The sequence below is a fragment of the Argopecten irradians genome, unplaced genomic scaffold, assembly GCF_041381155.1.
Source record: "Argopecten irradians isolate NY unplaced genomic scaffold, Ai_NY scaffold_0672, whole genome shotgun sequence".
In the NCBI taxonomy this organism is placed as follows: Eukaryota; Metazoa; Mollusca; class Bivalvia; order Pectinida; family Pectinidae; genus Argopecten; species Argopecten irradians.
In genome coordinates, this window is record NW_027188139.1 from 26734 (window position 1) to 41909 (window position 15176).

Here is a 15176-nt window from a genome sequence, read left to right on the forward strand (position 1 = left end):
ATTCAAAGTCCTGAGTGCTAACCATTACACCATAGAAACCGCTTAATGATGAATCCTGTCTTCGGAACCACCAAATGAATGAAATATTTTCACACAACTTTCAACTATCAATTCTTTCAACTGTCCATAAGTGAATTTGAGTTTTCAATGTATGATTAGGGATTGAATGTATTTTTCTAATTTTCATAGCGGCTGTGAATAGTAGAAGCTATCAAAATATGCCGTTCTCGGAAGATATGTGGATAGGTTCTGCTATTCATAGCCGCTATGAAAATTAGAAAAATACATTCAATCCATATATTTACATTAGAATAATTTATGAAAATAAATACAATTGAAAGGTTATTATATTATGTTTTAAATTATGACACCCATATACGAAGAGAAACGAGATTAATGGAACAGCTGGATGACAAAGTCGTTCCACAACGTCAAATTTTCAAGCTTCCGCCTTCCAGTCGACTAGTTTTTGCAAATGACAAACGATAAACAAGAAACATAGTTAAAACAGTTTGATTGATTTATTACAGTAATCCTTAGTTTATTCTGAATCAACAAACAACACATCAAAGAGTATACATTAAAATATTGTAGGGGACTATTTTTTATTGATATGAAGGTGGCGTGATGTTTGATATCAGCTGATCGATGCACGACAATCGTTGTATTCATAGTGTATTCATAGTATTTTCATAGGGACATGTTTGTTTTCGTCAGTTGGTTGATGCATATAGTGACGAAATACTCAGAATGTTAATACATCCAAATTTGTTTACCATCTAAATGATAGAGTATACATTGAATCGAATTATGTCTAAATGATAATACGTGTATGGTTAAAAGAAACAAAAAATGAACTTTAAATACTTTTGTGTGTTAGAAAACATTTCAAAGAATAAGTATGAAAACATATTCAACTAGGATAAATACGTTTTTGAATCAGTAACTAGGCCGAAAAGGAAAACGTGAATCGATTTCCGTTGGTTGCATTATGTAAGAAGCCCGTGTAGCTCAGTCGGTAGAGCATCAGACTTTTAATCTGAGGGTCTAGGGTTCGAGTCCCTACATGGGCGTTTATGTTTTGAATTTTGATCTTCTCTTCAATGCCCATAGATATTTTGTTTCCATTAACATTTTTTGTGTTCATTTGGAAGAAAGCCCTTGTAGGAAGATATTCCTCCAAACTTAGAAAGAGTATTTAAGAAACGATGAATATGAGCTTTCTGCAAACATTTCGGTCTCAGTCTTTTTTATCATCTGAAATTGTTTTAATTTATTTCGTCAAAAGTGTAAGTATTAGAATAATTTATAAGCATTACATCTTATAAAATAATTGAATGGATAAAAAGAGTGATTCAAAAATCATTTAAGGTTCTACCGAGATTTGAACTCGGATCGCAGGATTCAGAGTCCTGAGTGCTAACCATTACACCATAGAACCGCTTAGCGAAAGCTTGTTACAAGCTACCGTTATCATCAGACATTTGATCCTGAAAAGGTGATAGGTAATCGTTTTAAGCATTTCTTAAGTATCAAATGCGAGGATTCGGCAGTAAAAATATTAATAAAAACAGTGGTTGAAATAGGTTCTACCGAGATTTGAACTCGGATCGCAGGATTCAAAGTCCTGAGTGCTAACCATTACACCATAGAACCGCTTAATGATGAATCCTGTCTTCGGAACCACCAAATGAATGAAATATTTTCACACAACTTTCAACTATCAATTCTTTCAACTGTCCATAAGTGAATTTGAGTTTTCAATATATGATTAGGGATTGAAAGTATTTTTCTAATTTTCATAGCGGCTGTGAATAGTAGAAGCTATCAAAATATGCCGTTCTCGGAAGATATGTGGATAGGTTCTGCTATTCATAGCCGCTATGAAAATTAGAAAAATACATTCAATCCATATATTTACATTAGAATAATTTATGAAAATAAATATAATTGAAAGGTTATTATATTATGTTTTAAATTATGACACCCATATACGAAGAGAAACGAGATTAATGGAACAGCTGGATGACAAAGTCGTTCCACAACGTCAAATTTTCAAGCTTCCGCCTTCCAGTCGACTAGTTTTTGCAAATGACAAACGATAAACAAGAAACATAGTTAAAATCAGTTTGATTTTTTACAGTAATCCTTAGTTTATTCTGAACCAACAAACAACACATCAAAGAGTATACATTCAAAATATTGTAGGGGACTATTTTTTATTGATATGAAGGTGGCGTGATGTTTGATATCAGCTGTACGATGCACGACAATCGTTGTATTCATAGTGTATTCATAGTGTTTTCATAGGGACATGTTTGTTTTCGTCAGTTGGTTGATGCATATAGTGACGAAATACTCAGAATGGTTAATACATCCAAATTTGTTTACCATCTAAATGATAGAGTATACATTGAATCGAATTATGTCTAAATGATAATACGTGTATGGTTAAAAGAAACAAAAAATGAACTTTAAATACTTTTGTGTGTTAGAAAACATTTCAAAGAATAAGTATGAAAACATATTCAACTAGGATAGATACGTTTTTGAATCAGTAACTAGGCCGAAAAGGAAAACGTGAATCGATTTCCGTTGGTTGCATCATGTAAGAAGCCCGTGTAGCTCAGTCGGTAGAGCATCAGACTTTTAATCTGAGGGTCTAGGGTTCGAGTCCCTACATGGGCGTTTATGTTTTGAATTTTGATCTTCTCTTCAATGCCCATAGATATTTTGTTTCCATTAACATTTTTTGTGTTCATTTGGAAGAAAGCCCTTGTAGGAAGATATTCCTCCAAGCGTTAGAATGAGTATTTAAGAAACGATGAATATGAGCTTTCTGCAAACATTTCGGTCTCAGTCTTTTTTATCATCTGAAATTGTTTTAATTTATTTCGTCAAAAGTGTAAGTATTAGAATAATTTATAAGCATTACATCTTATAAAATAATTGAATGGATAAAAAGAGTGATTCAAAAATCATTTAAGGTTCTACCGAGATTTGAACTCGGATCGCAGGATTCAGAGTCCTGAGTGCTAACCATTACACCATAGAACCGCTTAGCGAAAGCTTGTTACAAGCTACCGTTATCATCAGACATTTGATCCTGAAAAGGTGATAGGTAATCGTTTTAAGCATTTCTTAAGTATCAAATGCGAGGATTCGGCAGTAAAAATATTAAAAAAAACAGTGGTTGAAATAGGTTTCTACCGAGATTTGAACTCGGATCGCAGGATTCAAAGTCCTGAGTGCTAACCATTACACCATAGAACCGCTTAATGATGAATCCTGTCTTCGGAACCACCAAATGAATGAAATATTTTCACACAACTTTCAACTATCAATTCTTTCAACTGTCCATAAGTGAATTTGAGTTTTCAATGTATGATTAGGGATTGAATGTATTTTTCTAATTTTCATAGCGGCTGTGAATAGTAGAAGCTATCAAAATATGCCGTTCTCGGAAGATATGTGGATAGGTTCTGCTATTCATAGCCGCTATGAAAATTAGAAAAATACATTCAATCCATATATTTACATTAGAATAATTTATGAAAATAAAAATAATTGAAAGGTTATTATATTATGTTTTAAATTATGACACCCATATACGAAGAGAAACGAGATTAATGGAACAGCTGGATGACAAAGTCGTTCCACAACGTCAAATTTTCAAGCTTCCGCCTTCCAGTCGACTAGTTTTTGCAAATGACAAACGATAAACAAGAAACATAGTTAAAATCAGTTTGATTTATTACAGTAATCCTTAGTTTATTCTGAACCAACAAACAACACATCAAAGAGTATACATCAAAATATTGTAGGGGACTATTTTTTATTGATATGAAGGTGGCGTGATGTTTGATATCAGCTGTACGATGCACGACAATCGTTGTATTCATAGTGTATTCATAGTGTTTTCATAGGGACATGTTTGTTTTCGTCAGTTGGTTGATGCATATAGTGACGAAATACTCAGAATGTTAATACATCCAAATTTGTTTACCATCTAAATGATAGAGTATACATTGAATCGAATTATGTCTAAATGATAATACGTGTATGGTTAAAAGAAACAAAAAATGAACTTTAAATACTTTTGTGTGTTAGAAAACATTTCAAAGAATAAGTATGAAAACATATTCAACTAGGATAGATACGTTTTTGAATCAGTAATAGGCCGAAAAGGAAAACGTGAATCGATTTCCGTTGGTTGCATCATGTAAGAAGCCCGTGTAGCTCAGTCGGTAGAGCATCAGACTTTTAATCTGAGGGTCTAGGGTTCGAGTCCCTACATGGGCGTTTATGTTTTGAATTTTGATCTTCTCTTCAATGCCCATAGATATTTTGTTTCCATTAACATTTTTTGTGTTCATTTGGAAGAAAGCCCTTGTAGGAAGATATTCCTCCAAGCGTTAGAATAAGTATTTAAGAAACGATGAATATGAGCTTTCTGCAAACATTTCGGTCTCAGTCTTTTTTATCATCTGAAATTGTTTTAATTTATTTCGTCAAAAGTGTAAGTATTAGAATAATTTATAAGCATTACATCTTATAAAATAATTGAATGGATAAAAAGAGTGATTCAAAAATCATTTAAGGTTCTACCGAGATTTGAACTCGGATCGCAGGATTCAGAGTCCTGAGTGCTAACCATTACACCATAGAACCGCTTAGCGAAAGCTTGTTACAAGCTACCGTTATCATCAGACATTTGATCCTGAAAAGGTGATAGGTAATCGTTTTAAGCATTTCTTAAGTATCAAATGCGAGGATTCGGCAGTAAAAATATTAATAAAAAAACAGAGGTTGAAATAGGTTCTACCGAGATTTGAACTCGGATCGCAGGATTCAAAGTCCTGAGTGCTAACCATTACACCATAGAACCGCTTAATGATGAATCCTGTCTTCGGAACCACCAAATGAATGAAATATTTTCACACAACTTTCAACTATCAATTCTTTCAACTGTCCATAAGTGAATTTGAGTTTTCAATGTATGATTAGGGATTGAATGTATTTTTCTAATTTTCATAGCGGCTGTGAATAGTAGAAGCTATCAAAATATGCCGTTCTCGGAAGATATGTGGATAGGTTCTGCTATTCATAGCCGCTATGAAAATTAGAAAAATACATTCAATCCATATATTTACATTAGAATAATTTATGAAAATAAATACAATTGAAAGGTTATTATATTATGTTTTAAATTATGACACCCATATACGAAGAGAAACGAGATTAATGGAACAGCTGGATGACAAAGTCGTTCCACAACGTCAAATTTTCAAGCTTCCGCCTTCCAGTCGACTAGTTTTTGCAAATGACAAACGATAAACAAGAAACATAGTTAAAATCAGTTTGATTGATTTATTACAGTAATCCTTAGTTTATTCTGAATCAACAAACAACACATCAAAGAGTATACATTAAAATATTGTAGGGGACTATTTTTTATTGATATGAAGGTGGCGTGATGTTTGATATCAGCTGATCGATGCACGACAATCGTTGTATTCATAGTGTATTCATAGTGTTTTCATAGGGGACATGTTTGTTTTCGTCAGTTGGTTGATGCATATAGTGACGAAATACTCAGAATGTTAATACATCCAAATTTGTTTACCATCTAAATGATAGAGTATACATTGAATCGAATTATGTCTAAATGATAATACGTGTATGGTTAAAAGAAACAAAAAATGAACTTTAAATACTTTTGTGTGTTAGAAAACATTTCAAAGAATAAGTATGAAAACATATTCAACTAGGATAGATACGTTTTTGAATCCGTAACTAAGCCGAAAAGGAAAACGTGAATCGATTTCCGTTGGTTGCATCATGTAAGAAGCCCGTGTAGCTCAGTCGGTAGAGCATCAGACTTTTAATCTGAGGGTCTAGGGTTCGAGTCCCTACATGGGCGTTTATGTTTTGAATTTTGATCTTCTCTTCAATGCCCATAGATATTTTGTTTCCATTAACATTTTTTGTGTTCATTTAGAAGAAAGCCCTTGTAGGAAGATATTCCTCCAAGCGTTAGAATGAGTATTTAAGAAACGATGAATATGAGCTTTCTGCAAACATTTCGGTCTCAGTCTTTTTTATCATCTGAAATTGTTTTAATTTATTTCGTCAAAAGTGTAAGTATTAGAATAATTTATAAGCATTACATCTTATAAAATAATTGAATGGATAAAAAGAGTGATTCAAAAATCATTTAAGGTTCTACCGAGATTTGAACTCGGATCGCAGGATTCAGAGTCCTGAGTGCTAACCATTACACCATAGAACCGCTTAGCGAAAGCTTGTTACAAGCTACCGTTATCATCAGACATTTGATCCTGAAAAGGTGATAGGTAATCGTTTTAAGCATTTCTTAAATATCAAATGCGAGGATTCGGCAGTAAAAATATTAATAAAAACAGTGGTTGAAATAGGTTCTACCGAGATTTGAACTCGGATCGCAGGATTCAAAGTCCTGAGTGCTAACCATTACACCATAGAACCGCTTAATGATGAATCCTGTCTTCGGAACCACCAAATGAATGAAATATTTTCACACAACTTTCAACTATCAATTCTTTCAACTGTCCATAAGTGAATTTGAGTTTTCAATGTATGATTAGGGATTGAATGTATTTTTCTAATTTTCAAAACGGCTGTGAATAGTAGAAGCTATCAAAATATGCCGTTCTCGGAAGATATGTGGATAGGTTCTGCTATTCATAGCCGCTATGAAAATTAGAAAAATACATTCAATCCATATATTTACATTAGAATAATTTATGAAAATAAATACAATTGAAAGGTTATCATATTATGTTTTAAATTATGACACCCATATACGAAGAGAAACGAGATTAATGGAACAGCTGGATGACAAAGTCGTTCCACAACGTCAAATTTTCAAGCTTCCGCCTTCCAGTCGACTAGTTTTTGCAAATGACAAACGATAAACAAGAAACATAGTTAAAATCAGTTTGATTGATTTATTACAGTAATCCTTAGTTTATTCTGAATCAACAAACAACACATCAAAGAGTATACATTAAAATATTGTAGGGGACTATTTTTTATTGATATGAAGGTGGCGTGATGTTTGATATCAGCTGATCGATGCACGACAATCGTTGTATTCATAGTGTATTCATAGTGTTTTCATAGGGACATGTTTGTTTTCGTCAGTTGGTTGATGCATATAGTGTCGAAATACTCAGAATGTTAATACATCCAAATTTGTTTACCATCTAAATGATAGAGTATACATTGAATCGAATTATGTCTAAATGATAATACGTGTATGGTTAAAAGAAACAAAAAATGAACTTTAAATACTTTTGTGTGTTAGAAAACATTTCAAAGAATAAGTATGAAAAACATATTCAACTAGGATAAATACGTTTTTGAATCAGTAACTAGGCCGAAAAGGAAAACGTGAATCGATTTCCGTTGGTTGCATTATGTAAGAAGCCCGTGTAGCTCAGTCGGTAGAGCATCAGACTTTTAATCTGAGGGTCTAGGGTTCGAGTCCCTACATGGGCGTTTATGTTTTGAATTTTGATCTTCTCTTCCAATGCCCATAGATATTTTGTTTCCATTAACATTTTTTGTGTTCATTTGGAAGAAAGCCCTTGTAGGAAGATATTCCTCCAAGCGTTAGAATGAGTATTTAAGAAACGATGAATATGAGCTTTCTGCAAACATTTCGGTCTCAGTCTTTTTTTATCATCTGAAATTGTTTTAATTTATTTCGTCAAAAGTGTAAGTATTATGAATAATTTATAAGCATTACATCTTATAAAATAAATTGAATGGATAAAAAGAGTGATTCAAAAATCATTAAGGATTAAGGTTCTACCGAGATTTGGAACTCGGATCGAGCAGCAGATTCAGAGTCCTGAGTGCTAACCATTACACCATAGAACCGCTAAGAAAGCGTTAAAGCTTGTTACAAACTACCGTTATCATCAGACATTTGATCCTGAAAAGGTGATAGGTAATCTTTTAAAGCATTTCTTAAGTATCAAATGCGAGGATTCTGGCAGTAAAAATATTAATAAAAACGTAAATGATTAGTTTTCAATAATGTAAATATATGGATTGAATGTATTTTTCTAATTTTCATAGCGGCTATGAATAGCAGAAGCTATCCACATATCTTCCGAGAACGGCATATTTTGATAGCTTCTGACTATTCACTAGCCGCTATGAAAATTAGAAAAATACATTCAATCCCTAATCATACATTGAAAACTCAAATTCACTTATGGACAGTTGAAAGAATTGATAGTTGAAAGTTGTGTGAAAATATTTCATTCATTTGGTGGTTCCGAAGACAGGATTCATCATTAAGCGGTTCTATGGTGTAATGGTTAGCACTCAGGACTTTGAATCCTGCGATCCGAGTTCAAATCTCGGTAGAACCTATTTCAACCACTGTTTTTATTAATATTTTTACTGCCGAATCCTCGCATTTGATACTTTAAGAAATGCTTAAAACGATTACCTATCACCTTTTCAGGATCAAAATGTCTGATGATAACGGTAGCTTGTAACAAGCTTTCGCTAAGCGGTTCTATGGTGTAATGGTTAGCACTCAGGACTCTGAATCCTGCGATCCGAGTTCAAATCTCGGTAGAACCTTAAATGATTTTTGAATCACTCTTTTTATCCATTCAATTATTTTATAAGATGTAATGCTTATAAATTATTCTAATACTTACACTTTTGACGAAATAAATTAAAACAATTTCAGATGATAAAAAAGACTGAGACCGAAATGTTTGCAGAAAGCTCATATTCATCGTTTCTTAAATACTCATTCTAACGCTTGGAGGAATATCTTCCTACAAGGGCTTTCTTCCTAAATGAACACAAAAAATGTTAATGGAAACAAAAATATCTATGGGCATTGAAGAGAAATCAAAATTCAAAACATAAACGCCCATGTAGGGGACTCGAACCCTAGACCCTCAGATTAAAAGTCTGATGCTCTACCGACTGAGCTACACGGGCTTCTTACATGATGCAACCAACGGAAATCGATTCACGTTTTCCTTTTTCGGCCTAGTTACTGATTCAAAAACGTATCTATCCATAGTTGAATATGTTTTCATACTTATTCTTTGAAATGTTTTCTAACACACAAAAGTATTTAAAGTTCATTTTTTGTGTTTCTTTAACCATACACGTATTATCATTTAGACATAATTCGATTCAATGTATACTCTATCATTTAGAGGTAAACAAATTTGGATGTATTAACAATTCTGAGTATTTTCGTCACTTATGCATCAACCAACTGACGAAAACAAACATGTCCCTATGAAAACACTATGAGATACACTATGAATACAACGATTGTCGTGAGCATCGATACAGCTGATATCAAACATCACGCCACCTTCATATCAATAAAAGAATATCCCCCTACAATTATTTTAATAGCGTATACTCTTTGATGTGTTGTTTGTTGATTCAGAATAAACTAAAGGATTACTGTACTAAATCAATCAAACTGATTTTAGACTATGTTTTCTTGTTTATCGTTTGCATTTGAAAAAACTAGTCGACTGGACAGGCGAAGCTTGAAAGATTTGACGATTGGAAACGACTTTGTCATCCAGCTGTTCCATTAATCTCGTTTTCTCTTCGTATATGGGTGTCATAATTTAAAACATAATATATAACCATTTCAATTGTATTTTATTTTCATAAATTATTCTAATTATAATATATGGGATTGAATGTAATTTTTCTAATCTTAATCATAGCGGCTATGTAATAGCAGAACCTATCTACAAATCTTCCTGAGAACGCATAATTTTGATAGCTACAACTATATCACAGCCGCTATGAAAAATTTAAAAAAGTACATTCAATCCCACCTAATATTCAAACATAGAAAACTCAATATCACTTATGGGACAGGTTAGAATGAATTTGATAGTTGAAAGTATGTGCGATGAAAAAAATTTCTTGCATTTGGTGGTTCGCGTAAGACAGAATTCTTGCATAATGCGGTTCTATTGGTGATGTATGGTTAAGCACTCAGTAACTTTGAATCCTGCGATCCTCAGTTCAAATCTCGGTAGAACCTATATCAACCTCTGTTTTTTATTAATATTTTTACTGACGAATCCTCGCATTTGATACTTAGAGAAATGCCGTAAAAACGATTACCTATCACCTTTTCAGATCAAATGTCTGATGATAACCGAGTAGCTTGTAAACAAGCTTTCGCTAAGCGATTCTATGGTGTTAATTGGTAGCACTCCAGGTCTCTGAATCCTGCGAACCGGAGTACAATAATCTCGGTAGAAAACCTTAATTGATTTTTGTATTCACCTTTTTATCATTTCATATTATTATTATAAGATGTAATTTCTTATAAATTGATTCTAATACCGTTTACACTTTTTGACGAAATAAATTAAAGTACAATTTTAGAGTGATAAAAAAGGAATGAGAACGAAATGTTTGGCAGAAAGCTCACTAATCAACGTTTCATAAATTCTTATTCAAACGCATGGAGGAAAAAAATTTTTTATCTTCCAACAAGTGCATTCATTCCAAAATGTACCACAAAAAAATTGGTTAATGGAAACAAAATATCATAAAGGTATAAAAAAAGTGAAGAGAAGATCCAAAATTCAAAACATAAAACTCTCAATGTAAGAATCGAACCACAGACCATCTGATTAAAAGTCCGATGCTCTACCGACTGTGCTACACGGGGCTTCTTACATGATGCAACCCAACGGAAATCTGATTTCACGTTTTCCTCTTTTCGGCCTATTATACTGAGATTCAAAAACGTGATCTATCCTAGTTGAATCATGTTTTTCATACTTATTCATTGAAATGTTTTCTAACCAACAAAAGTAGTTAGAATTCATTTTATTGTGTTTCTTTTAACCATACACGCTATTATCAATTTAGACATTGATTCATTCAATGTAACTACAATCATTTAGATGGTTAAACAAATTTGGATGAATTAAAAATCTGAATATTTTCGGTAACTATATGCATCACCAACTGAACGAAAACAATACATTTCCCTATGAAAACAACTGATGAATACATTTAAAATAATGAATACAACGATTGTCGTGCATCGTACACTGCTGATATCAAAGCTTCACCGCACCTTCATATCAATAAAAAATAGTCCGCCTACAATATATTTAATGTAATACATCTTTGATTGTGTTGTTTGTTGTTCAGAATAAACTAAGGATTACTGTAATAAAATCATCAAACTGATTTTAACTATGTTTCTTGTTTAATCGTTTTGTCATTTGCAAAAACTAGTCGACTGGAAGGCGGCAAAGCTTGTGAAATATTATACGTTGTGGAACGATCATGTTGTGCATCCAAGCTGTTCCATTAATCTCGTTTCTCTTCGTATATGGGTGTCATAATTTAAAACATAGATATAATAACCTTTCTATTATTATTTATTTTCATAAATTATTCTAATGTAAAATTAATGGAATTTCGAATGTATTTTTCTTAATTTTCATAGCGGCTAAGATGAATAGACAGAAGCTCAATTCCACAATATCTTCCGAGGAACGGCATATTTTGATAGATTCTACGTAATTCACAGCCGCTATGAAGAATTAGAAAATATACATTCAATACGCCTAATTCTATTACATTGATAAACTCAATTCAACTTATGGACAGTTGAATGATTGATAGTATGTCGGTTGCACGAGTGAAATTTAGTGTGAAAATATATTTTTTCATTCATGTTGGGTGTTCCGAATACAATATTCATCAGTAAGCGGTTCTTTGGTGTAATGGCGTTTTAGCACACAGGACTTTATGAAACCTGCGATCCGAGTTCAACTCTCGGTAAAGAAACCTATTACGCACCAACTGTTTTTATTAATATTTTTACTGCCCGACATCCTCGCATTTTGATATGTTTTCTTAAAAGAATGCTTAAAACGATTAACCTATCTACCTTTTCAGGGATCAAATGTCTGAAGATAACGAGTAGCTTGTAACAAAGCTTTCGCTAAAACGGTTCTATGGCTGTTAATTTGTTAGCACTCAGGACTCTGAATCCTGCGATCCGAGTTCATATGCTCGGTAGAACCTTAAATGATTTTTGAATCACTCTTTTTATCCATTCAATTATTTTATAAGATGTAATGCTTATAAAATTATTCTAATACTTACACTATTTGACGAGAAATAAATTAAAACAATTTCAGATGATAAAAAGACTGAGACCGAAATGTTTGCAGAAAAGCTCATATTCATCGTTTTCTTAAATACTCATTCTAACGCTTTGGTGGAATATCTTCCTACAAGGGCTTTCTTCCAAATGAACACAAAAAATGTTAATGGAAACAAAATATCTATGGGCATTGAAGAGAAGATCAAAATTCAAAACATAAAACGCCCATGTAGGGACTCGAAACCCTAGACCCTCAGATTAAAAGTCTGATGCTCTACCGACTGAGCTACACGGGCTTCTTACATGATGCAACCAACGGAAATCGATTTCACGTTTTCCTTTTCTGGGCCTAGTTACTGATTCAAAAACGTATCTATCCTAGTTGAATATGTTTTCATACTTTATTCTTTGAAATGTTTTCTAACACACAAAAGTATTTAAAGTTCATTTTTTTGTTTCTTTTAATGGCCCATACACGTATTATCATTTAGACATAATTCGATTCAATGTATACTCTATCATTTAGATGGTAAACAAATTTGGATGTATTAACATTCTGAGTATTTCGTCACTATATGCATCAACCAACTGACGAAAACAAACATGCAACCCCCTATGAAAACACTATGAATACACTATGAATACCAACGATTGTCGTGCATCGTACAGCTGATATCAAACATCACGCCACCTTCATATCAATAAAAAAAATAGTCCCCTACAATATTTTGATGTATACTCTTTGATGTGTTGTTTGTTGGTTCAGAATAAACTAAGGATTACTGTAATAAAAATCAAACTGATTTTAAACTATGTTTCTTGTTTATCGTTTGTCATTTGCAAAAAACTAGTCGACTGGAAGGCGGAAGCTTGAAAATTTGACGTTGTGGAACGACTTTAGTCATCCAGCTGTTCCATTAATCTCGTTTCTCTTCGTATATGGGTGTCATAATTTAAAACATAATAATAATAACCTTTCAATTATTTTTATTTTCAGTAAATTATTCTAATGGTAAAATATATGGATTGAATGTATTTTTCTAATTTTCATAGCGGCTATGAATAGCAGAAGCTATCCACATATCTTCCGAGAACGGCATATTTTGATAGCTTCTACTATTCACAGCCGCTATGAAAATTAGAGAAAAATACATTCAATCCCTAATCAATACATTGAAAACTCAAATTCACTTTTATGGACAGTTGAAAGAATTGATAGTTGAAAGTTGTGTGAAAATATTTCATTCATTTGGTGTTCCGAAGACAGGATTCATCATTAAGCGGTTCTATCTAGGTGTAATGGTTAGCACATCAGGACTTTGAATCCGCGATCCGAGTTCAAATCTCGGTAGAACCTATTTCAACCACTGTTTTTATTAATATTTTTACTGCCGAATCCTCGCATTTGATACTTAAGAAATGCTTTTTAAAACGATTACCTATCACCTTTTCAGGATCAAATGTCTGATGATAACGGTAGCTTTGTAAACAAGCATTCGCTAAGCGGTTCTATGGTGTAATTGGTTAGCACTCAGGATCTGAAATCCTGCGCGATACCGAGTTCAAATCTCGGTAGTAACCTAAAAATGATTTTTGAATCACTCTTTTTATCCATTCAATTATTTTATAAGATGTAATGCTTATAAATTATTTCTGCAAAAAATACTTACACTTTTTGACGAAATAAATTAAAACAATATTCACAGATGCATAAAAAAGACTGAGACCGAAATGTTTGCAGAAAGCTCATATTCATCGTTTCTTAAATACTCATAATTCTAACGCTTGGAGGAATATCTTCCTACAAGGGCTTTCTTCCAAATGAACACAAAAAATGTGTAATGGAAACAAAATATCTATGGGCATTGATATTAGAAAGAGAAGATCAAAATTCAAAACATAAAATCGCCCATGTAGGGACTCGAACCCATAACCCTCAGGATTAAAAGTCTGATGCTCTACCGACTGAGCTACACGGGCTTCTTACATGATGCAACCAACCAACGGAAATCGATTCACGTTTTCCTTTTCGGCCTAGCTTACTGATTCAAAAACCGTATTATCCCTAGTTGAATATGTTTCTATACTTATTCCTTGATGATAATGTTTTCTAACACACAAAAGTATTTAAAGTTCATTTTTTGTTTCTTTTAACCATACACGTATTATCATTTAGACATAATTCGATTCAATGTATACTCTATCATTTAGGATGGTAAACAAATTTGGATGTATTAACATTCCTGAGTATATTGCGTCACTATAGGGCATCTACACCAACTGACGTGAGAAAACAACAATGTCCCTATGAAAACACTATGAATAACACTATGAAATACAACGATTGTTCGTGTGCATCGTACAGCTGATATCAAACATCAACGCCACCTTCATAGTCATCATAAAAAAAGTGAGTCCCCTACAATATTTTGATGTATACTCTTTTGATGTGTGTTGTTTGTTGGTTCAGAATAAAACTAAGGATTGACTGTATATAAATCAGCTGACGATGATTATAACTAATGTTTCTTCTGTTTATCGTTTGCTCATTTGCAAAAAAAACTAGTCGACTTGAAGGCGGAAGCTTGAAAATTTGACGTTGTGGAACGACATTGTCATCCAGCCTGTTCCATTAATCTCGTTTCTCTTCGTATGTTATGGGGTGTCATAATTTAAAACATAATATAATAACCTTTCAATTATTTTTATTTTCATAAATTATTCTAATGTAAATATATGGATTGAATGTATTTTTCTAATTTTCATAGCGGCTATGAATAGCAGAAGCTATCTACATATCTTCCGAGAACGGCATATTTTGATAGCTTCTACTATTCACAGCCGCTATGAAAATTAGAAAAAATACATTCAATCCCTAATCATACATTGAAAACTCAAATTCACTTATGGACAGTTGAAAGAATTGATAGTTGAAAGTTGTGTGAAAATATTTCATTCATTTGGTGGTTCCGAAGACAGG

The 15176-nt window shown here is 32.8% G+C and overlaps 14 non-coding genes across 14 annotated transcripts; 7 read left to right on the top strand and 7 right to left on the bottom strand.

Annotated features, from left to right (window-relative positions):
• The first annotated feature begins 1000 nt into the window (after positions 1-1000).
• On the top strand, positions 1001-1073 carry Trnak-uuu (transfer RNA lysine (anticodon UUU)). Its single transcript has one exon. It is a non-coding gene; the product is annotated as a tRNA-Lys (tRNA).
• A 296-nt stretch (positions 1074-1369) lies between these two features.
• On the bottom strand, positions 1370-1441 carry Trnaq-cug (transfer RNA glutamine (anticodon CUG)). The gene has a single exon. It is a non-coding gene; the product is annotated as a tRNA-Gln (tRNA).
• A 143-nt stretch (positions 1442-1584) lies between these two features.
• On the bottom strand, positions 1585-1656 carry Trnaq-uug (transfer RNA glutamine (anticodon UUG)). The gene has a single exon. It is a non-coding gene; the product is annotated as a tRNA-Gln (tRNA).
• A 959-nt stretch (positions 1657-2615) lies between these two features.
• Positions 2616-2688, top strand: Trnak-uuu (transfer RNA lysine (anticodon UUU)). Its single transcript has one exon. It is a non-coding gene; the product is annotated as a tRNA-Lys (tRNA).
• Positions 2689-2985: 297 nt separating this feature from the next.
• On the bottom strand, positions 2986-3057 carry Trnaq-cug (transfer RNA glutamine (anticodon CUG)). Its single transcript has one exon. It is a non-coding gene; the product is annotated as a tRNA-Gln (tRNA).
• Positions 3058-4229: 1172 nt separating this feature from the next.
• Positions 4230-4302, top strand: Trnak-uuu (transfer RNA lysine (anticodon UUU)). The gene has a single exon. It is a non-coding gene; the product is annotated as a tRNA-Lys (tRNA).
• A 297-nt stretch (positions 4303-4599) lies between these two features.
• Trnaq-cug (transfer RNA glutamine (anticodon CUG)) lies at positions 4600-4671 on the bottom strand. Its single transcript has one exon. It is a non-coding gene; the product is annotated as a tRNA-Gln (tRNA).
• Positions 4672-4816: 145 nt separating this feature from the next.
• On the bottom strand, positions 4817-4888 carry Trnaq-uug (transfer RNA glutamine (anticodon UUG)). Its single transcript has one exon. It is a non-coding gene; the product is annotated as a tRNA-Gln (tRNA).
• A 962-nt stretch (positions 4889-5850) lies between these two features.
• Trnak-uuu (transfer RNA lysine (anticodon UUU)) lies at positions 5851-5923 on the top strand. Its single transcript has one exon. It is a non-coding gene; the product is annotated as a tRNA-Lys (tRNA).
• A 297-nt stretch (positions 5924-6220) lies between these two features.
• Positions 6221-6292, bottom strand: Trnaq-cug (transfer RNA glutamine (anticodon CUG)). Its single transcript has one exon. It is a non-coding gene; the product is annotated as a tRNA-Gln (tRNA).
• Positions 6293-6435: 143 nt separating this feature from the next.
• Positions 6436-6507, bottom strand: Trnaq-uug (transfer RNA glutamine (anticodon UUG)). The gene has a single exon. It is a non-coding gene; the product is annotated as a tRNA-Gln (tRNA).
• A 962-nt stretch (positions 6508-7469) lies between these two features.
• Positions 7470-7542, top strand: Trnak-uuu (transfer RNA lysine (anticodon UUU)). Its single transcript has one exon. It is a non-coding gene; the product is annotated as a tRNA-Lys (tRNA).
• Positions 7543-8354: 812 nt separating this feature from the next.
• On the top strand, positions 8355-8426 carry Trnaq-uug (transfer RNA glutamine (anticodon UUG)). Its single transcript has one exon. It is a non-coding gene; the product is annotated as a tRNA-Gln (tRNA).
• A 145-nt stretch (positions 8427-8571) lies between these two features.
• Trnaq-cug (transfer RNA glutamine (anticodon CUG)) lies at positions 8572-8643 on the top strand. Its single transcript has one exon. It is a non-coding gene; the product is annotated as a tRNA-Gln (tRNA).
• The last annotated feature ends 6533 nt before the right edge of the window (positions 8644-15176 follow it).